The sequence below is a fragment of the Pipistrellus kuhlii genome, unplaced genomic scaffold (assembly GCF_014108245.1).
Source record: "Pipistrellus kuhlii isolate mPipKuh1 unplaced genomic scaffold, mPipKuh1.p scaffold_m20_p_1, whole genome shotgun sequence".
In the NCBI taxonomy this organism is placed as follows: Eukaryota; Metazoa; Chordata; class Mammalia; order Chiroptera; family Vespertilionidae; genus Pipistrellus; species Pipistrellus kuhlii.
Window position 1 is genome coordinate 77,206,248 of NW_023425404.1, and position 23,251 is coordinate 77,229,498.

The window sequence follows — 23,251 nt, forward strand, 5'->3', positions numbered from 1 at the left end:
ATCTGTCCATATTGTGTGCGTCAATAGGTCACTTTTTGTTGCTGAGAAGTAGTCTATTGTAGGGATGGACCACAGTTTTATTTCTTTACTTTACAGCTGAGATATATGTAGGCTGTTTATAGTATTAGGCTACTGGAGCTTCTATAAACATATATGTGCAGTTTTTTTGGTGAACATGAATTTTAATTTCCTTTGGGTAAATACCTAGGATAGGTTTGCTGAATCATAGGTAAGTGTATGTTCAACTTTATAAGAAACTGAAACACTATTTTTGAGAGTGGTTCTATCATTTTGCATTTGCAATAGCAATGTGGGAAAGCTCCACTTCTGCATCATCATCAGTATTTGGTGTTAAATAAAAAAAAAGTGGACATACTAATGGGTGTGTGGTAGTATCTCATTAAAAAAAAGATTTCAAATATAGGTGGGATTATATGGTATTTGTCTGATTTATTTCACTTAGCATAATGTTCTCAAGATCCACCCATATTGTTCAAAAGGCAGAATCTTGTTCTTTTTAAAGACTAAATTATATATATATATATATATATATATATATATATATATGTATGTATATATATACTATATCTATATCTATTGTATATCTATATCTATGTCTATATCTATGTCTATATCTATATCTATATCTATATCTATATCTATATCTATATCTATATCTATATCTACAATATATATATATGTAAAAGGCTAAGTGACTATCGCATCCAAAACAACTGAACGGATGACCAAACAGGCAGGCTGCATGGGGCAACCAGGCTGGCAGGGGGATTGGTGAGGGGCAACCAAATGACTGAGCAGTAGGCTGCATTGGGCCATCAGGCCCACTGGGGGGGATAGTTGGGGGCAACCAGGCTGGCAGAAGGGGGCAGTGAGGGGTCATCAGGTTGGTGGTGGGGGGGAACTAAGGGGTAACCAGGCCAGTGGGAGGGCAGTTGGGGATGACCAGGCCAGCAAGAGGGGCAGTTGGACATCTCCCAAGAGGTCTTAGATTGAAGAGGATGCAGGCTGGACTGAGGGGACCCTCACATGTACGAATTTTGTGCACCAGGTCTCTAGTATTCCATAATTTATCCATTCACCTGACAACAGAAACAGGTTGTTTCTGTATCTTAGCTATTGTGAATAAGGCTGCGATAAACATGGGAGGGAATATGTCCCTTCACCTTCACCTAATTTTTTTTGGGGGGGTATATTATGGTATATTATGGTAGTTCCTTTTTAAATTTTTGAGGTAACTTCATACTGTTTTCCATAGTATATGTACCAATTTACATTTTCATCAACAGTGCACAAGGGTTTCCTCTTCTTCATATCCTGCCAACATATGTAATCTTTTATTTTTTGGAAAATAGCCATCCTAACAGGTGTGAGGTAATATCTTATTGTGGTTTTGGCTTGCATTTCCCTGATGATTAGTTGGTTATATGTATGTCTTCAGATCTTCTGCCCATTTTTAAATTAGGTTATTATATATATATATATTGCTGTTGAGTTTTATGAATTCCTTATATATTTTGATTATTAACCCATTACCAGATATATGACTTGCAAATATTTTCCCATTCTGTAAGTTGCCTTTTCACTTTTTTGATGGTTTCTTTTGTTGCATAGAGTCATTTTGATATAGGCATTTTGTTTATTTTTGCTCTTATTACTCTTGCATTTGGTGTTAAATCTAAGAAAATCATTGCCAAGACCCATGTCAGGGAGCTTACTGCATAGATTTTTTTCTAGGAGTTTTATGGTTACAGGTCTTACATTTAAGTATATAATCCATTTTGAGTTGATTTGTTGTGAATGGTGTAAACAGTGGTCCTGCTTCATTCTTTTGCATGTGGTCGTTCAGTTTCCCCACCATTTGTTGAAGAGATTGTTTCTTCCCCACTGTATATTCTTGCCTCCTGTGTTGTAAATTAACTGGCCATCTATGCATGTGTTTAATTCTAGATACTCAATTCTGTTCCATTGACCTACATGTCTGTTTTTATGCCAATACCATAGTATTTTGATTACTGTAGCTTTGTAATATAGTTTAAAGTCAGGAAGCATGATGCTTCCAACTCTGTTCTTCTTTTTCAATATTGCTTTAGCTATTCAGGTTATTTATTTATTTATTTATTTATTTATATTCCATATGAAACTTAGAATTATTTTTTTTTAAATTTCTGTGAAAAATGCCATTGGGATTGTCATAGGGATTGTATTGACTCTCTAGATTGCTTTGGACTCTAGTATTCTAGAATCCAAAATTAATATTGCTAAAATGTTCCTATATTAACAATATTAATTTTTCCAATCCATAAACCTGGGATATGTTTTCATTTATTTTTGTCTTCTAAAATTTCTCTCACCAATGTTTTTTTAAATATATTTTTATTGATTTAAGAGAGAAAGAGAGAGGGAGAGAGACAGAAATATCAATGATGAGAGAGAATCATTGATCAGCTGCTTCCAGCATGCCCCACACTGGGGATCGAGCCCACAAACTGGAATCGAACCGTGACTTCCTGGATCATAGATCACCACTCATCCACTGAGTCACACTGGCCAGGCTCTAATCAATGGTTTAAAGTTTTTAGTACACAGAGCTTTTTATCTTCTTGGTTAAATTTATTCCTAAGTATTTTATTCATTTGATGCTATCACAAATGGGATTGTTTTCTTGATTTCTTTTCAGATAGGTCATTGTGGGTATAAAGAAATGCAATTGATTTTTTCATATTGATTTTGTATCCTATAACTAACTGGATTTGTTTATTGGTTCTAATGTTTTGTTTTTTTTTTTTTTTTAATTTTTTTGGAGCGGGAGCATTTAGGGTTTTATACATAAAGAATCATGGTATCTGCAAATAATTCAATTTCTATTCAGGTTATCTATTTCTTCTGGCCTGTGCCACTAAGGCAGTAGGGCAAGGCTGGGTGAGAGAAAACTAGGGACTTTCTTTGGGGTCCTCTTGCTGGGTCTTCTGGTTAGATAGGAGATTTTTCCCTGGAGATTTTGCTGTGTAATTCCATAATTCAGCCTCATTTGTTCAGGTCCTATTGCCTTTAGTAGTTTTCAGAGTCCACAGGTAGTTGCTTTTGGTATTATATATGTGCAGAGAATTTTAACTGTAATCAGGCTTCCAGCTTATTTCATCTTCATTGGCACTGGAAATTGATGTTTCTTTTTGACTAGGCCCATTAAGAATATTTGGTCAAACTTAGGTAGAATATACTGCAGGGAAGAAAAGAACAGTAATCATTTCTGATTATCAAAAGCAAATAGGAATGGGAAAGGTGATCTGTAGTTTCTAAAGTGAGGTTTGGATGAAACAGTCAGAACTTGGTTCATCGAGATCTTCCATGCTGCTCTAGAAGTATTTGATTTAAAATGTCTCTGGAAGTTTGCTGAGACAGTCTGGTTCACCAGGCTATTTGTTCAAGAACATAGATCTCTTAGGGATGGAGGAATGTAACTTCAGTTTAACAGATATTTTAGCACCTGTATTCTTGACACATTCAAAACTCCAAAAAGTGGTATTTTCTTAGAAGTTAGTTTCACTGCAGAATCTGAAATTTTATCAATGAACTTTTTGTATTCCTATATGAAAATCCATTAGTCTGTCTTGCACGTTGGATTTTTACCCCCATGCATAATTTTGTAACATAACGAATTTACTATTGAGAAAATTCAGTTGTACAGATTTTGCATAAGTTAAGGCTTTTAATTTATGATACTAGTGGCATTCCCCTCGCTACCCCCACCTCCCAGCCGCTCCATGTTCGCTGCCCAGAGGCCCTCTGTGGCCAGGGTGGAATGCTTGCCTCATCGCCGCAGTGACAAAGCAAGCATTTCGTCAGGCTGCTCATGCTACCTGCTGCCCTATCTCAGTGGCCGCTCCCCCAGGCCTGGGGGACTCTGGCAGTACTGAGAAGACTGGGCAACACATATTGTGGCTATGGGCGCTGCCATCTTTGTGATGTAGTGACAGTTAATTTGCATATTACCCTTTTATTAGATAGGATTAATCTGTATCTTCTGCTCAATTTTGCTATAAACTTAAAGTTGCTCTAAAATGGTATTTAAAAATCTTAGTAGTCCTATTCATTAATATTTTATCGATGTCATCAAGAAAGTCAAACACAGTGTCAAATTTTCTAAAATTCTAATGTTTATTTAAAAACTTAAATTTTATCACAGGTATCTGTTATGCCCAGATTTCAAGATCCCCAAGGACCACCAGGGAGCCGAGTCCGATGCAAAAAGAAAAGAGCCTTTGTTCAAACTTGAGCTCGATCTCCCTGCTTCTACCGAAGCAGCGGCAGGATGCAGAGAGCCCCGAGCTCTGAAAGTGTGGTCTTTTTATAGGCTTTAGGGTTGGATGGTGGAGTGATGCTGAGTTGGCCACTGAGTTGGCTGGTTCTGATTGGTGGGGTGAGGGCCAGGGTCTGGTTACACTGGGTTACTTCCCTCTGTATTTCTATTGGCTGATTTAAGGGTGGGTTGGGTAATTGATACATTTTCTATAAGATGGAAGACACAGTACAAAACGGAGTCAGTCCTGCTCTGCCCTTGAAAGAAGGCCTACCTGCTGGGAAGGGGCCATGAGACCATATCTCAAGGCCTGGCCTGGTGTCAGCACTGATAACTCTATCTGGGGCACAGTCCACGGCCTCTCTGGAAGCATGCTCCAACATTCTCACTCTCTAACAGTATCAAATACTGGTAGTTATTTTCTTTGAAGTGACAAGCTTACTTAGTCCATTTTCAAGAAAATGTCTATAAATACTCAAATCTGAATAACTCTAGTTGGTCTGTTGTTTACTCTTTCCAGTGAAATAGTGTTTCATAGAGAAAGCCACTAGTTCAGCTCAGGACTCAGCTATATAGCGCTTTTCCTGATAACTATTGCACTTTGAAAAGCAGCTGGAGTGCTTTGTGTGTGGTTCTGATTTCTTTGCAGAGTGTTAAAAACATGTTTACTCAAGGGTCAGTATTTAATGAGTGATTTTTACTATTTCATCAAGGACATTCTTAAATTAAACTGGCTTTTTCTTTTTCCCCCACACAAGGCACTCAACAATATAATGACTATTAGTATAATTTGCTGTCATTGCCTTGACTTGCTCTGTGTGCCAGCATTTTTATTCACCTTTGCTTTTGCACCAATAGTGCAAACATTAGCACAGTAAAAAAGACATCTTAAAAAGTATTATTTTGAAAATAGTTTTGATCTCATGAACCCCCTGAAAGGATCTTAGGATCCCCCAGAAATTGCAGACTTCAAGAACCACTGCTGTAGATGAACTTGGTGATAGAAGGATGGTACAAGAGGATGCTTAGTCTGGTTTGGCTCAGTGGATAGAGCATCGGCCTGTGAACTGAAGGGTCCCGGGTTCAATTCTGGTCAAGGGCATGTACCTTGGTTGAAGGCATATCCCCAGTAGGGGGTGTGCAGGAGGCAGCTGATTGGTGTTTCTCTCTCATCGATGTTTCTAACTCTCTGTCCCTCTTCCTCCCTCTCTGTAAAAAAATCAATAAAATATATTTTAAAAAAAAGAGGAGGTGGTACTTGAGACAAACACTCAAAGTTAGGGACCATTTCACAATCTGAGCTATGAAAGGGGTGTGTGTGACCTCTTAATGGGGCCCAGAATTTCAGAAGTCATGGAGTAGACATTGATTGGAATGATTTCAGCCACTGGGTCTCTAGCATTGAGTATGGTGGGAAATTGCCTAGTTAGAGTTGGACCAGATTGTAGAGGGCTGTGGATACCTTTGGAAAGAATCCAGTGCTGGGATTCAGGAGAATCTGGATTCTAATCTGCACTATCCCTGTTAACTAATAGTAATCTTGGGCAAATCCATTCACCTTTATGGATCTTGGTGTTAATCACATAAAAGATGCTCAATAAATGTTTTGTTTGTTGAAATTAAATGATTTTATCTCTGGAAAATTAATATTTTATTTTTCTGAGGGTCCCACAAACACTTTAATTATTTCTGTTATTAATAATCACAGTTAAGTCAACTGCGGCCTGATAAGTGAAATGGAATGTGGGTAGACAGTGACAGGACTGGAAGTGAGACATGGTGTCCTGACTTTTTGGCTCATTGGTCTTCTGCCTCCTACACTGGAGAGACTGCCTGCTTATAGAGTAACTGTTACTTCCCTGACCCACTTCCTACCTGCTTTCCTTCCTTTATCCAGCTGGCCTGGTTTTGTCCTCCAATTATGCTATTAGCACACACTTACTTTTCTTTGTGGCACTTATCACAAATACAGTCAAGTAATAAATTATGCAAATCTTGTTTTAATATCTATGGCCTGGAACCAGGGTGTAAATTATATATATAAACTTTTTATTCATTGTTATATTCTCAAGACCTAGGAGGGTTCCCTCACATAGTAGGCACTCATACCAATGAAAATAAGGGGATTATTACATATCATATGGGTATTGTGGGCAATAAAGCTTTAGGAAGTCAGAGCATGGAGGGAGTAGAGAGGCCTTGAATATTCCAGTAAGATCTCAGGGAAGAGAGGGGGCTTGATCTAGACCTTGTAAGATGATGACCTATAACTATACTGCATTCACAGTGCTTTTAAGGTTTTTATGATCATGCAATTCATTTACTTCTTAGGTGAAGGCTATTACTCTGCTGTCAGGTTGTCATTACTAGGCCATTCATTTGGCCAGATAGAGCCAGAGCTGTGAAGTAGGTAGGGTGGTGGTCTTTTTCTTCCTTCCTGCCTTCCTCTACACATATTTATTGAATACCTACTATGTGTTAGGCCCTGGGAATACAAAAGAGAACAAAAGTAAACCTCTCCCTTTCCTCCTAGAACTTACATTGCAGTGGGATGAGGGAGAGACAGTCAATACACCAGTCAATGTAACAAATGTTAGATAGTGATAGGTGTTTGGCAAAATATTAAAAGAAAGTAACATGATAGGAACTGGTGACTACTTTGGAAAAAGTGAGAACACACTGAAATTTGAATGGAACATGCCCAGCTAAACAAAGGTCAGGCAGAAAAGCATTCCAGGTAGAAGAGAAAGCCAAGACAGAGATGCCTGGCACACTTGAGGGATGGAAAAGTATGTGTGAGCATTGTTGGTGGAGGAAGAATGAAACAAGATGAATTTGGAGAGGTGAGCAGGAGCCACACTATTTAGAACTTCCTAAGCAAGGATAAGAAGTTTAGATCTTTGTGCTTTGGGAAGCCATTGAATGGAGTGATATGATCAGAGGGCTAGAGGCTTGAGGGAGGGGATAGATAGCAGTGGTGCTGGGAGAAATGCCTGGATTTAGGCTCTATGTTGGAAGTGGACATTTTCCTGTGTTCTTCTAATTTGTCCTCGATCAGATGTCTTTTAAGACATTTATTCTCTGTCCTCTTCCTACAGGGCTTCAGCCACTTTCATGGTGTTGGCTAAATACCACATCTTGTGCTGCAAAATGTTAAACTTCCTCTGTGAAGATTTAAATCTTGATAATTAACCTTCTTAAAAATAAAATTTTAATGTGGCAATTTGCAACTTGGTAGGGATTTAGAATGAGTCTTGGGTTCTAAACCTGAATCACTATCAACTGTGACTTTGGAAATTATTGAACCATTCTGAACTCAGTTGCCTGACATATAAAAGCAGTCTAATTATATCTGTTATACTATGCCTCATTCATAGCACTGCCATGAAAATAATGGAAATGACATTTGAAAGTACAAAGTACTGGTTATATGTGAAACGTTTGTCATGGATCATATGTCTTCATATGTACCCACTCTCCTTCATGAGAGTAAGAATAAAAGAACTTAAGGTAGACAGGCTTTTATTCCATCAACAAGGATTTTTGAGTGCCCCCTACATGTATTACGGAGAATACAGTAGAAGGGCACCTGGTGTCTGAACTCCAGTATGTACCTGGTTTCCCCGAAAATAAGACAGTGTCTTATATTAATTTTTTCTCCCAAAGTTGCGCTAGGTCTTATTTTCAGGGGATGTCTTATGTTTCCATGCGCTAGGTCTTATTTTCGGAGGATGTCTGATTTTCGGGAAAACACGGTAGTTGGAGGGATATAATTTACCCACATGGGAAGATGGATATTGCTTCTGATCCTCATGAAGTGAGAACGATTAGGATAGGTGGAGGGAAGAGAAAATGATGAATTCAGACAGAGAAGAGCAAGAATGAAGATCCAGAGATGGTAGTTGAGCTGCATGCAGGGAAATAGAGGGCCAATGAAGATAAATGTGTGGTCCACACTGGATATTCTTGCCTTGTTTTTGCTTATGGGCATACACATAGAGGGGATGGTTTGTGGCTGACTGTGCTGGCTGTCATTTCTTTTCTACCTTTGCCATCAACTATGAATCTTATTGAAACACAGTAATTATTCTTAAACATTGAGTAATGCTTTACTATATAGTTAATGTAAAAAAGACTATTTTGGAGTAAATATAGATTCACTAGCAGCTGCAAAGAAATGGAACTCATTCTCCCCTGTGGTGAACATCTCATATAACTATAGTACAATAGCAAAACCAAGTGATGACATTGGTAAAGTCCACAGAGATAATTCAGGTGTCACCAGTTATACATGCATTTCTCTGTATGTGTGTGTATAAAACTCTAGACAAGTTTGTCATATGTGTAGCTTCTTGTCATTACCACCTCAACCAAGATATACACTATCCTATCACCCCAGAGTCTCTCATGCTAACTCTTTATAGCAACACCTTCATCCTTACCCATTCTTAAACCTTGGTGGCCACTAATCTGTTCTCTCTCTAGAATTTTATTTCAATGGTTATATAAGTAGGACCTTACAGTATGTAGCTTTTTGAGATTGTCTTCTTCACTCAGTAAACTTCCTTGAGGTTAATCCAAGTTGTCTTTCTTTTGACTGCTGAGTGGAGAATACAGTAGAAGGGCAAGTAATATTTGTCATTGTAGGTGTACCATCTTTTGTTAAATCACTCACTGAAGAACATTTACTGCTAATTTCTAGTTACTAGCTATTATGAATAAGCTACTTTAAACATTCATGTGTAGGTTTTGGTGTGGACTTAAGTTTTCATTTCTCTGCAGTAAAATGCCCAAGGTTGTCATTATTAGGTCATATAGTAAATCAATTTTTCATTTTAAAGAAACATTCAAACTATTTTCTAAAGTGGCCGGATCATTTATATTTCTACCAACAATGTGTGATCCAGTTTTTTGCATTGTTGCCAGCACTTGGTATTATCACTTTTTTGATCCATTCTGATAAGTGTGTAATATTCTCACCATGATTTTAATTCTTTTTTCCCCCTGGAGATATAATTCACATAATGTAAGACTCACCCTTTTAAAGTATACAGTTAAGCACACTTTGTTCACTGACATGTACAACCATCATCATTTATTTACAAAGCATTTTCATCCCTCTAAAAAGAGACCCAGAACTCATTACCAGTCACTCCCAATTCTGCCCTCTTCCCAGTTCCTGGCAGCCACCCACCTTCTGCCTCTAGTGATTTGACAATGTTGGACATTTTATATAAATGAAATATTTTTTAAAAATATATATTTTATTGATTTTTTTTACAGAGAGGAAGAGAGAGGAATAGAGAGTCAGAAACATCGATGAGAGAGAAACATCGATCAGCTGCCTCCTGCACACTCCCTACTGGGGATGTGCCCGCAACCAAGGTACATGCCCTTGACCGGAATCGAACCTGGGACCTTTCAGTCTGCAGGACCGATGCTCCATCCACTGAGCCAAATTGGTTTCAGCTATATAAAATCTTATAATATGTGGCCTTTTGTGTCTGGCTACTTTCACCGAACATAATGTTTTAAAGGTTCATCCCTGTTGTAATATTCCATTGTATAGGTGTACCACATATTGCTTCTCCATCCATTAGTTGATGGACACTAGGTTGTTTTCACTTTTGCCTGTTATGAATAATGGTGCTATGAATATTTATGGATAAGTTTTTATGTGGATATATATTTTCATCTCTCTTTGGTATATACCTAGGAGTAGAATTGCTGGATCATATGGTAACTCTATGTTTAGCCTTTTGAGAAATTGCCAAACTGTTTTTCAAAGCAGCTGCACGATTTCCCTTCCCACCAGCAATGTATGAGGATTCTAATTTTTTCACATCTTGGCTACCATTTTTTATTTTCTGTCTTACTGAATCAAGCATCCTAATGGGAATGAAGTAGTATCTTATTGTGGTTTTGATTTGAATTTACCTAATGACTGGTAATGTTGAGCACCTTCTCATATGCTTACTAGTCGTATGTATATCTTCTTTAGAGAAATGTATCTTCAAGTCCTTTGCCCAGTATTTTTTTTACATTTTTAAAAATTGATTTTAGAGAGGAAGGGAGAGGGAGAGAGAGAAACATTGATATGAGAGACATCGATTGGCTGCCTCCTGCATGCCTCCTACAAGGTGTCAAGCTCACAACTTGGGCATGTGCCCTGACTGCGAATCAAACTAGCAACCTTTTGATGCATGGGTCAACACCCAACCAACTCAGCCACTCTGGCCAGGGCTAATTGTGTTTCTTTTTATTCTTTCTCAGTGCTTTCATTGCCCCCATATGGACATGGGGGCTAAATGTTTGACTGTCCTTGCTTTGCAAAATGACATGAGTTCCTTACATATCTTGGGTACTAGATATATAATTTACAATCATGTCCTCCCATTCATTGGAGCACGGTTACCATCTATATTGCCTTTTCAATGAAATGTCTCTTCATGTCTTTGGCCATGTTTGTCATCTCTTCTCACTAGATCTATGGCTGTAGACGTTTTCCTTTATAGTATAAGTGAAAAGTCTTCAAACTCTTTTTTGCAGCAGCACTAGGAAGGAGCAGACACAACTGTTAAGCTACTCACAGCTATAGATGTTTTGTTATGGCCGTAAAAAGATATAACATGGAATCTTCCCTCTTCACAAATTTTTAAGTGTATAGTACAGTATTGTTTACTATATGCAGTTATACAGCAGATCACCAGAACTTTTTCATTTTGCATGACTGAAACTCTGGACCCATTCAGCAGCAACTCCCCATCCTGGCCCTTCCCAGTCCCTGTCAAATGCCATGCTACTTTTTGCTTCTATGAGTTTGACTACTTTAGAGACCTCATATAATTGGAATCATGTAGTGTCTGTCCTCCTGCAACTTCCATATTTCACTTAGCATGAAATCTTCAAGGTTCACTCATGTTGTAATATGTGATCATAGCTGTAGATTTGATCCATGCTAGTCAATTCTCATTTTTAATAATCTCATTTTGATAATCACATGATCTCACCACAACTCAGTTTCTCCATCAGCAAAATGGATTACAGTAGGTCCTTATGGCATTGAACTTGGAGGCTAATCAATCTCAGAGCTTTGTAAATAATTGGTACTCAAGTTCTGCAGATAGCTTCCTCTTTACCATCAGGTATAGCTCCTGTGCCCCAAATTCAGAAGTCAGCAAGAGGAAGTTCTCACCCTAGTTTGTTTAGGAGACTTCATTTAGTATCCTTTTTTTCTTCCGTAATTTTGTATGTTTTCTTGCCTAATAATGTTCAATCCCAAAGCCTTTCTAGAGCACTTTAGTTCATAAACACTGAGATGATGAGGGAGGAAGTCAAAATGAAGTCTGGTCCTCCATCAGAGGTCTTCTGTGATCCCAAGAGGAGAGTCCTCCAGCTACCTGCCTCAGGAGGCTCCTGGTTCTTGGAGTTACTATGGAGACGTGCTCCAGTATTAAAAGGAAATCAAATAAAGCAATCTGACAGTCTTGCCTTCTAGAAAATACAAGTTCTCACTTTTGTTCCCGAAGTCTGTGATTGCTTTCTCCATTAAATTCTTTCTCAGAGTTTCATTGTCCCAGGTGGAAGTGGAGGCCGAATGTGTTGTCCTTGCAGAGGCTTTGCAGAGGGACACAGAGGTGTGTAAGGTCTCTGGCCATCAAGCTGTGGTTTTAATTATGAAAAGATGATCATTATCTCCTTTCTGTCTTGGAAGCAGAACATCTGTCACCAGCTGAGCTCTCTCTGTGGACATCCTAGCTCATGCAAACTTCTCTTGGGGAGGGGAAAAAGTGATTCTCCTTTATGCTTTCTTCTTCCCCACACCCCTCTATCTTTCTGCAGGCCCTCCACTTCTGCATCATCCTGTCTCTTTGCCCAGCAGCTTCAGCTCTCGCCTTTCTCAGCCTGCATTGTGGTTTTGCAGACAAATAGGGACATATTTGGGCACTGATCACAGTGGCTGCAGCAAGCACTGCCTGTGTATCCTGGGCAGAGGAGATTTCCCCTGTCTCCCCCACACTGCGCTGGCTCTCACTGGACAGACCCTCAGGGACGCCGTCAAGCATCAGTTCCTCTGGCTGGTTCTCATCTTTCTTTTACTTAAACCAGTTGTGACATCTGGCAGAATCATGCTTCCCCCCAGGGCCTGGGCAACCCCAGATGCTGCCAGCATGTTCCAGGGTCGTTGTCTTCAGAGTGCACACAAGGCCATTCCATTTACTTTGTACCGACACAGGATGAAGAATGCAGGGCTGGGAGGGAGCTAGGAAGTCATCTAGCTCAACCCCTTACTGCCACATCACAAAATGATTTTATAGGAAAACAAAAACTCCACAGCTACAACTGTTAGTTGTTAGCATGTGGCCTAGTGCTGCTGAGATGACTTTAAATAATCATGATCTCAATGATAAGACTATTTAAAAATGTTAGTAGAAACCAGCAGAAGGTTTCAAAAGTGTCCAATTCTTTGTTATAGCTTTGTAGTAAAGCAAAACTGAAAGTCAGAGGAAGTGGACAGACTCATACATACTTACAGGAGCATGCTGACACTCTATGCATAAATGTGACTCAGTAACCTGTTGGACACTTCTCAGGGAAGGGAAAGGCATTCTTGTCTGGCATCAGATAGCATCTCTTTCTTTGTTATTTCTGTTTACTTGATCTGAGAAGAGAATCCTTTTCCGTTTTCTAATTCTGTGGCTGGAGAGCAGTGCCAATTTCTGTTTTCTGGGAAATGGTTGTAGCTGTGTTTGGAGACCAGGGTGGTCTCTCTGTGCTGTCTATCTATCTTTCTGTCTTGTTTTCCTCTCTGTGTTCTCCCAGCAGAGCCCAGGTTATCCACCTGCCTGATGCCTCCTATCTGTCTCTTTATCAGTGTCTCATTCTCCAGGCAACACATATTTCTTTTCCTGACCTGGGCCATGTAACCAACCCCAAAACTGCTGGACAGTTGAAGCTGATCCCAAGAAATAATTCAAGTTAAAGTGATAAAGAGTAGCAGTGGCATTATTTATTACTACTTCATAAACATTTGCGTTTTAAAGCTTTTGATCCCTTAAGTAAAAACAAACAAACAAACAAACAAACAAACAAAAAACATGTGAGTGCAACAGACCATTCAAGAAAATAGCCTTTCTGTTCTGGATGGTGCATCAAATCACTGAAGCTATATAGTTGACAGCATCCATATTCCATCCACACACAAGCCCAGACCAGTCTCTTCCTCTGTCCTGTTTTTCTAAGGAAGGCTATACTTACATTACTCCAGGTGTCTTTTATGAGTATTTATCTATCCCTAATTAGGTCATCATAAGCTACTAATGAAAAGGCATCAAAAATCCAATTCTTTACACAATCAATAGGAACTTAATATGTGTTTGTCAAAAATGAAGTACTACTATGGCTGAAGGAGTCAGCAATAAGTCTTTCCTACTGTTTGAAAATTGCTTATACAGCCTTATTGGAAAGGCCCTCTTAAGGCTTGGATTCTGTGTTAGAAAAAACACTAATTAGTTAAAACCCTTCAGTGAAGGTCATTGCTTTTCCCTCTAGCCAATTCATGTTGCAAATATGTGTCTCTCAGGGCTGGGATTTTATGCTTATGGGGAGACCTATCCCTGAAATTAGTGTCAGGTGCTTTCATTGTCAGCACTGCACTCAGCCACTAACTCTATGGGGCGTGGATTTCCTCTTTTCCTTTGAAAAGCTTTATGGACCCTGGTATCGACAGGCATTTATGGATGCCGAGGAGAAACGTAGGAGGCACTGCTTACCTTCTTGTGGACACTTAAAAGGGGTGGATACCATTGGATCGGAGCAGACCCTGCAGTTGAAGCCTAACACTCCTCCAAATGAATTCTGCGACAGTTGATGAGTCATTCACCCACTTTGAGCCTCCACTTTTTTTGTGTGTGTGTGTGTAAAACTGGGTATTTCACAGGGTTATTTTGAGATTTAAAGATATATTCATGCAAAAAGCTTGGCCAAGAGTAAGGAGTGGCCAGTTGGTGAATGGGACCTCTATAATTTGGTAAAGTCCCAAATGCATTTTGGGCCATTAAATTGCCATCTCAGAATGATGTGTGGGGGGTAGTCTTTCAGATCAAGAAATTCGGGCTTTCAGGTGTACGTCTCTAAGGTTTTTAAAAACTGGAAATGTACTTTATTTATAACATTTTGTAAACATACTGTTCACTTTAAATTCAGTAATAACTTTTTCTATGAATTTATAGCAAACTCTATTTAAAGTCAGTAAATTAATACAAGAGTGAAGATGAATAGAGTAGAATAATTCCTGAAAATGTTAAATTATAGGACTCTATACAAAGACAGATAACTATCTATCCCATAAACATTTACATACCACAAAACATTTATTTATCATTTTAAATATGCTATAAAACACATTTAAAAATATATTTTATTTATTTTTTACAGAGAGGAAGGGAGAGAGATAGAGAGCTAGAAACGTCAATGAGAGAGCAACATCGACCAGCCGCCTTCTGCACACCCCCTACTGGGGATATGCCTGCAACCAAGGTACATGCCCTTGACTGGAATTGAACCCAGGACCTTTCAGTCTGCAGACCGATGCTCTACCACTGAGCCAAACCGGTTTTGGTGCTATAAAACACATTTTAAAAAAACAGCATCAACATTAATTTTATTATAAACCAATAAATTATTCAGAGGAATATTTATTAAAACTTACTAAAAATCAGTAGATATTGCACCTGAGTTAAAAATTGATAAGCAAACAAAACTATTGTTTATAAGGGCCAAAAAGTAAATGAAAGGGCAGACAACACTTTCTGAAGACTGTCTGCTCCTTGGTTTTTGAACAGCTTCCATAAATGTGACTCAGTCACCTCTTGGACACTTCCATAGCTCAGGGCTACAACTAAATGCATAGAATTATATCTAGTGTTGGCTTCAATTGTTGGTTCAGCTCCATTTTCTAAAAGCATTTTTACACATTTCACATGATTTCCATGTACAGCACAAAGCAAAAGAGAGCCTCCAAAATGATTCCCTTACATCAGTGCCATCATCAAGCAGCACTTTGGCAATAGCTCTGTTGCCGTTAGCACAGGCCAAAGACAATGCTGTCTCTTGACCTTTTCCTAGAAGCTGGGGATCAGCACCCTTCTGAACTAGAAACTTTACCACAGCTATTTGCCTGTGTACTCCAGCCCATGTCAGAAAAGTAAATCTGTCTTCATCCATGTGAACGATATCATTTTCTTGTTCCATTCAAGTAGCAGGTAGAGCATCTCTCACTGAGCAGTCAACTGGTGGACAGATAAAGAATTTGCTAACAGAGATGTGGTTGTGACCTCATTTCCTCTGTGTCTATTGGTTAGAGTAATTGACTGTTTTATGGGTGAGAAGTGCTTTGTTGTAGAGGGAGTGTAGACATGCCTTTCTTGGATTCCCAGAGGGAGATGTATGAATATTGTATTCAGCTTTAAATAGGACGGATGCCACCTCCAGGTCAGAGTTTATTTGTTCTTGAATATTTTCACTATCCTTTTCATAAGGACTTCACAGATCGAGAACACATGCTCATATCAAATCAGCGAGGCAATATGAATTTCATTCCATGGCAACACTCTCAGCTGATGCTTCTGCATTTGACTCCAGCTGATGTTCTATTTTAATGCCAGTTGGACCATAATTTTTGGGACACTCTTCCACTATCAGCTGGGCTGCAGTATCTAGATTTGCTGTTGTAGCATGCTTTTAACTGTAGTTCCAGTAATGTAAACATTTCTCCAGAATTTCCCCTTAGTTTTATAACAGTGGGACCCAGTGTATTCTTGGAGTTTGGATATTAAGAAATATCCGCAGTGGGCAGTCACAAGGCAGCAGGTGAAGGCCCACCCAGTGGGAGTGCAGGGCCTCGCGACCATTTTCCATAGCCAACAGTGAGTGGGATCTTTCCATTTGGGGTCACCAATGCACCACAGCACTCAAGTCCCAGCTTGTTTTGATTGTGACATCACTTCCAATTTCTTCTGTTTCTGGACAAAAGGCATTCCATATCCATGTCACTGCAGCCAAGAGAATCTCTACGTCCTTTCCACCATGCACTTTGCTTTGCGGTGCTTACTGCCCAGGTAATACACAGACACTGTCATTTCTGTGGACCACTGAGTCACTGGGCAAGGCCCACGTTCTGCCCCTGTGTCACATCTCCTCCTCCCTATCTAGGTGGTCTCATTTCAATTCACTGGAAGCTGAGGAAATTAAATTTTGCACCTGGAAATTTGGATTGGGTTAACTATATCACCCTTGTAGCATGATTAAAAGATGATAAGAATAAAATGCTTTGAGATCTTCCTATAAGAAATTCTGGCTAAATGCACAATGTCCATTTTCTTCTGTCAACTGCCAGGGGGCACCTCTTCTTATCAGAGTGTGCTGGTAAGAAGACTGTCAGCAGGACCTGCCCACGTGATGCCTGGCAGGTGGGCACCTGCCTGTTCTGAGCACTCTGCTGCAGGCCTGGCCATCGCAAAGGGGGACTTGTGAGTCCGGGACCATCGGAGGAGTGGCTCAGTAATGATTTGCCCATCTTTCCTCTAGTTGAAAAACAACCAGGGGTGAACTGATTTGGTGGATTTGATTTCTCTTTAAGCCTTCCTCTTCAAAGGCTGCTGAAATCCATCATGTTCTTCCTCCTTTATAAGGCTCAACTAATGCCTAGTAGGTGGAGTTGGGGCTGAGCAGAACATGGGAAGGTTCCTGTCTGTTCAGAACTTGGACTGGGGCTATGTGCAAAATGAACCTTGGTTGTTTCGATTGGTGGGTGTGGGGAGGCCTGGAATGAGCATGTGTGTTGGGGATAGGTGCAGGGAAGGTGAACAGCAAGCACCTTCCTCACTGAGCCCTCTGAGGTGATATGGGCAGAAGACTGGAAGACCCTAGTGGAAAACATTTATATGGGGATTGGCCTCTGCTTCCTACTGGGTCAGGGGCCTGGGAAGAGGGTGTGAATGGTGGAATCAAAGCCTATAGCATCTAAAACAATTTAAATCTTAGAATGGGACCCATCAGAGAAGCCTATGAATGACAAGGGAAGAATCAGGAATAGACTTGACTCCTGACCTTACCAGCTGTTTGACCACTGGGAATCCCTTAACAGGGGAGTCTCAGACTCTTCATTTGTCCTGGGACATGCATGGAAGGCGTGACAATACTTATCTGGAAGGGTTGAGGATTTTATGAAACAATGCATATAAAACATCAGATATTACAAGTCTCTTATACATAGTAAGTGTTCAAAAAATGGTAACTGTTGATTATCAGTTTTGGGAGACATGTTTTTGGGGGGTGTTGTGCTGTAGGTGTAGTGAAGTGCTAAGGAGATGCAGATCTGGTCCTCAAACCTTCATCTCTGGATGGGATTTGAGGATCTGGTTGTGCCATGTGCTATGTAGTAAGAACCATCCAAGAGGCTGAAGGACCAGAGGCTCCCAGAAAGCCCTCCAATTAGATAGTGATCTAGGATGATGGACACCTACTTTGCTGCTCAGGGAGTGGGTGCCTCTGCTGGTGGGCCAGCACCACAAGGTGCCCATACCCTCAGAGCCAAGGTGTCTTCTTTCTTGATACTCTGACAAACGCTCTCAACAGCAGGTTGCTAGGCTCCCATTTTGCCACACGGAATGGCATTTCCCAGACATGCTGGCTTTCCTTCGTGGCCACTCAGAGTGATAGCTGTATCTTGGAGGCCCTGGCGACTTTTTTCAATACTGGCTGTGGGATCAGTTTCCTCATCTAAAAAAATGAGGTAATAATAGAACCTACTTTATAAAGTTGTTGGGAGGGTTGAATGATTAACACATGTTAACTGCTTATTGTACTTATAGTAAAGGCTCAATAAAAACTGGCTGTAATGTTATTACTATGATTATTCTTTCTTCCACCTTCTTCTCCCCCTACAACTCTATCCTTTCCTTCCATCCCGTACCTTTGATTTGGGTTCCAAAATGTTTCCAGGGAGAGCAGGTACTTGTAGGGACTGTCATGTGGAAGATAGTTCATCCCGTCCTCATCTCTCACCTGCCCACCTCTGTCCTGACCTACTGAGCCAGCCCACTTTCCTTCCTATCAGCCTGGCAGCAATCAGGTCTTGCTCTCCATGAGGTTGGCCCCTACCATTGCAGGAGCTGGCAAAAGAGTATCTTTGTCTGACATTGAGGATTGGGCCTTAGGGGTAAAGGGAGATGAGCAGAGCCGTGGGTCAGGTGTGCATGGGGGTTCTTTGGGACAGTAAGGAGAGCTCTCATAAAACACTCTGCCAACTCCTTTTATGGGATTTAGGGTGGAGGTCCTACCACTAGGAAAAACTAGGCCTCTTGACCCTGACCAACTCATTTGCCCTTCCTTTTCCCCAGAAATATGGAGTGACTTGGTGGACCAGGGGGTACACACAACTTGAGTATTCCTGACTCTGAGCTTGGCTTGAGGCTCCTCTGTGGCTCATGTGGAATTTACCATCCTGCTCCACACCCTTGGCTTCCAGTAGCATTTGTTCCAGCCCTGCCCCCGCCCTTTCCCTCTTTTGTGCCATCTGAAGAATGTTATGAGGTTAGGTGAATAAAATGGCCACATACAGGATTTTCCAATTCTGAATAGATGAAATCGTTGAAATATAACCAATCTACCATCAGTCAGTTCCACCCTCTCAGCCAATGGAGATACTGTAAAAACACTTGGAGAGGAAACCAGGAGGAGAGGAATGTGGCCAGTCCCTGCCAGTAGGACAGTCATTTGGAAACAATGGAAATAAACCTCTGGCCTTCTCTCAACTGTCCTGTCCTTGTGCTCTAGTGCTGATGCCCCTGTGGAACACGCCAATCGCCAATCGGTGTGGCCAGCTACAGAAAACATCTGGCCTCACAAATGGAAACTCCAGACAGGAAGTTTGAAAACCTTGCCCTGATTTCTGCATGGGATAATATTCCCCCCCCCCCCCCCCCCCACTATACCCAGCAGGCCTTTCCTATCAATATATTTCATTTTAGTGGCTTAGGTGACTTCAGATTTGGGACACTCTGTCCACTGCCCCATATTTCCCACTATTGGAGGGCTGTTGACCCTGCTGTTGACCATTTTTGACCTTTCTGGGATGCTGCCTAGTTCTTGGGGTGCTTTCATTTCTCTTCTCTTTTGACCTTTATACCCACAGATATCATGACAGATGAGAACATGGGGGTATGACCCACTCAAGGTCACAGAGGTTGTTAGCAGCTAAAGAAAAATAACTCAAGTCCGCTAATGTCTGGCCTGGTGCCCTCATACTACTTGGGAAAAAGCTGGGGTCATGTGCAAGGGACCTTGGGGATATGAGACCTAAGTCAGGTTTACCTGGAAGCCCAAAGACCAGAAATAGCTCGATTTATTGTGCTTTGCAGATAATGTATTTTTACAGATTGAAGGCACAATCCTCCACCAGCAAAAAGATTACAACTCCCTTTATTGCAATATCTGCTTTATTGCAGTGGTCTGAAACTGAACCCACAGCATATCCAAGGTGTGCCTGTACAGTAGAAGTTGGGTAAGGTGCAGTGCGTGAGAAGGATATACCTTCTCATTGAGATGGAGGCAGCAACAGCTTTTCGATGGTACCAGAAAACCACCAAATAATTGCTGCCTTTGACCTTTCTGGAGACTTCCGTATTGCAAGAGCATATTTTGCTCCCCTTACCTTTTCCTGCACAGACATTGCTGGTCCAGACAGGCATGAGTCGGTGGCATTCCCAAGGACTAAGGAAAGAGGCCAGGCCGTGTGTTGCTGCTTGCTTCCCTGTCCTTTCCTGTTGCTCAGAAATTGCTCAGGAATGGTCTCAGGAAAATCCTTGGTTGGTCTCTTTGGAGCATCCTCTCTTCAGCCATGCAGCTCACCTGTGGGTTGGACTGCTGTAGTGGGCTCCACACCAGGACTCAGGGCTGGGGCAGGGCTTGCACCGTGTTATGATATTCTGTATCTTGCTTCCCTAAGGGCTGATCTCAGCTGTTCTATTTTCCCTGATGATCCTTCAGACTGTTTATTAGCAAAAGAGACCTTATGTCTTTAAGAGAGGACTTTGCTCTCTGTCTCCTCCTGGCCCCTAGCAGAGCCCCAGGCACAGAATAAGGGCTCTCTAATGGCAGTTCAGTAAATCACAGCCCATTGTTCTTATGATCTCTCTTATTCCTTGGAACTTCCAAAAGCAAGGTGATGATGTCCCCATTTTACAGATGAGGAACCAGGCTTGGAGAAGACTGCCTAGTCACTCAGTCAGTGAGTTGGTGTGGTGAGATTTGAACCCAAGCCTATCTACATCCCTAGTTGGGGCTCTTGCTGCTGTACCAGCCTATACCCCTGCTGCCTTGTTCACTCCAGGTCAAGCTGATTTCTGGGATTCCTCATTTTAAAAGAGTCTGGAATGTGCCTTGGGTCTAAGTAGCTATGGGACATGGCAAGAAGTAGGAAGGTATCAGAGCTCCAGCTTAGAATGGGACATGGCTTAGGGTACGGAGTCAGGTCCAGTAGAAAAACAAGGCAGAAGCCGACTGTGTGGCCTGTACCTTTAGCAGAGTTTAGGGGGATTTGCTTCTGACCAGCTTTAGAAATAGGGGGTGAGCTATAAATGAAGCCCAAGTACACAGTGCATTCTTAGAGTCTAAGCGTACTTGGCTGTAAACACTATGACAAAAATAAAACAACAAAAGCAAAACAACATCACAAGTGAAGTTGGGGAGAGGGGTTGCATTTAAGGCTTTGGGGAGGATCCATGAGTGTGGATGGGTTTGTAGATGGTGTGAGGTGACAGTTTGATAGAGAAGATTGCTGATCTGCAGACACTGGGGGTGAGAAGTGGGGAGATAACACTTCCAGCCTGGGAGGTGATGGTTGCAGCTGTAGTGGGAATGAGTCCTTGGAGGAGGCAGGAGAGAACCAGCCTCAGGAGTTTGACTGCAGGGGGTAGAAGGAGGGGCAAGACTCTGCAGAGAGGGAGCCATAGGAAACAGCGGGAGAGCAGAAGACTGGAGGGTGGTGGGACCCATGTGCAGAGACAGCCAGGAGGGAGAGGGCAGCAGTGCCAAAAGCTGAAATTCAAGGTGCAGAAGGGACACTGGATTTGGGAAGGAAGAAGTCATTGAGGACCGCAGGGAGCTCTGCCCCACTTTTCCACATCCCTACCTACAATCAATCGCACAGTGAGAAGGTGTGCTCTGAGGTCCTTGGGGAGTGAGTTGTGTCCATTGTGCAGGACCAGTTAAGGCAAGAAGATGTCCTGGTTCATTTTAGAAAAGATACCAGCCTCTGTGTTTTCTGCCCAGGCATTGGTTCAGTTGACAACAATGGTCCCTGTCTTGCCCATTTTAGCAACAAGAGTTTTACTCCATGATGTAAAAATAGTCTACCAGGTCCCAGGGACAAGGAGGGTGGCAGGCATCTAAAGTCAGTAGATGGCTTGGAGTCTGATTCCACATGGTGACAGTCAGGGACTCTTCTTTCTCCTCCTCCTCCTCCTCCCTCCTCCTCCTCCTCCTCCTTCTCTTCCTTCTCCTCCTCCTTCTCCTCCTCTTTCTTCTTCTCCTCCTCCTTTTCTCCTTCTCCTCCCCCTCCTTCTCCCTCCTCCTCCCTCTCCCCTCCCCCTCCCATTTTCCCTGCCCCCTCCCCTCCGCCTTTTCCTAATCCTTCTTCTCCTTCTAATATGTTTTTATTGATTTCAAAGAGAAGGGGAGAAGGAGATAGAATAATTGACTGGCTGTCTCTTGCATGCCCTCTCCGGGGATTCCAGCCTGCAAATTGAGCATGTGCCCTGACTGGGAATTGAACCGTGACTTCTTGGCTCAACCACTGAGCCAGGCAAAGACTCTTCTTTCCTTCAAAATGAGAGAACTTGGTAGATTTATGTGTTGAAGTAATTAGCCTTGACACTACACTGCTTAGTAGACATTCCCTATTTAAACTGTAGACACAGAGAAGTTGAGAAGTAAAAGGGTTTAATGAATTGTCTGACTTTGTAAAGTGCTTTATAATTGCTTAGTTTATTTAGTTTGTGGAGCGACTGTTAAAGAACTTTTAAGAATTTCGAATTTGGGTAGAGACATAGTGCTTAAGAATGAAAAATAGGTCATTAAAATAACAAAGGAATCAATATAATTATCTTCTCTGCCTGGCAGAAGCCTCCAAAGCTCAGAACAATTAAAGTTTGGGCTTCCAGTAAATTAGTCTCTCTACCAAATGGCACCAAAGTCAGTAAGTTGTGTAGGGCACTAACGCAGCCTTTACAGCGCAGAACTGCTATGTTGTGGGGAGGTGGAGAGAGGTCGGTCCATATCCTGCCCCATCTTTGCTAAGTCAACTAGTTGGTCTCAGAGCATTGGAGGAAGTTGAGAGGGAAAGAATGAACAGAAGCGTGGCAGCTAGAGATCTGGGAAAATATATGGACAAGATCACTTAACATTTCTGGGTCTCAGTTCCCATGCCAGAGTCCTCTTGGGGTAAGAAACCCTCCTTTTCCTCCAGGTTTGCTGAGAAGGCTCAAAGAGATAAGATACAGGACAGAGCTTCAGTGCCATCAAGCATTATACACATGTAGGTATGGCAAAGTCTGTCCATTTTTAGAAAATGTTGGGGTTTCAGCAAGCTCGGTAAGTAATCACCAGCCACTTCCCCCATGTTTGATTTAATTGCATTGAAGATTGCTTTTTTCTTTTTTTTTTTTAAAAAAACTGATTGAGATGTGTTTGGAAAATATGGTTCCTATCTGCAGACAAGAGGGCTATTACGCAAACTCAGGATTTGCTGGACTTGCCCATCCAGGCAGGCACAAGTGGTCCTGGAAAACCAGAGCTCATATCCTTGTGCTCTGACACTCTAAAATTGTTAGCTTTGATGAGAAGACTGGTCCCAGAGCTCCCAAGAGGACA

At 41.4% G+C, this 23,251-nt stretch overlaps 1 protein-coding gene and 1 pseudogene across 1 annotated transcript in view; one reads left to right on the plus strand and one right to left on the minus strand.

Annotated features, from left to right (window-relative positions):
- Positions 1–23,251, plus strand: part of CCDC3 (coiled-coil domain containing 3) — a 97,916-nt gene that overhangs the window by 12,210 nt on the left and 62,455 nt on the right. The gene's annotated exons all lie outside the window — the stretch shown is intronic.
- Positions 15,088–20,051, minus strand: LOC118704191 (annotated as a pseudogene).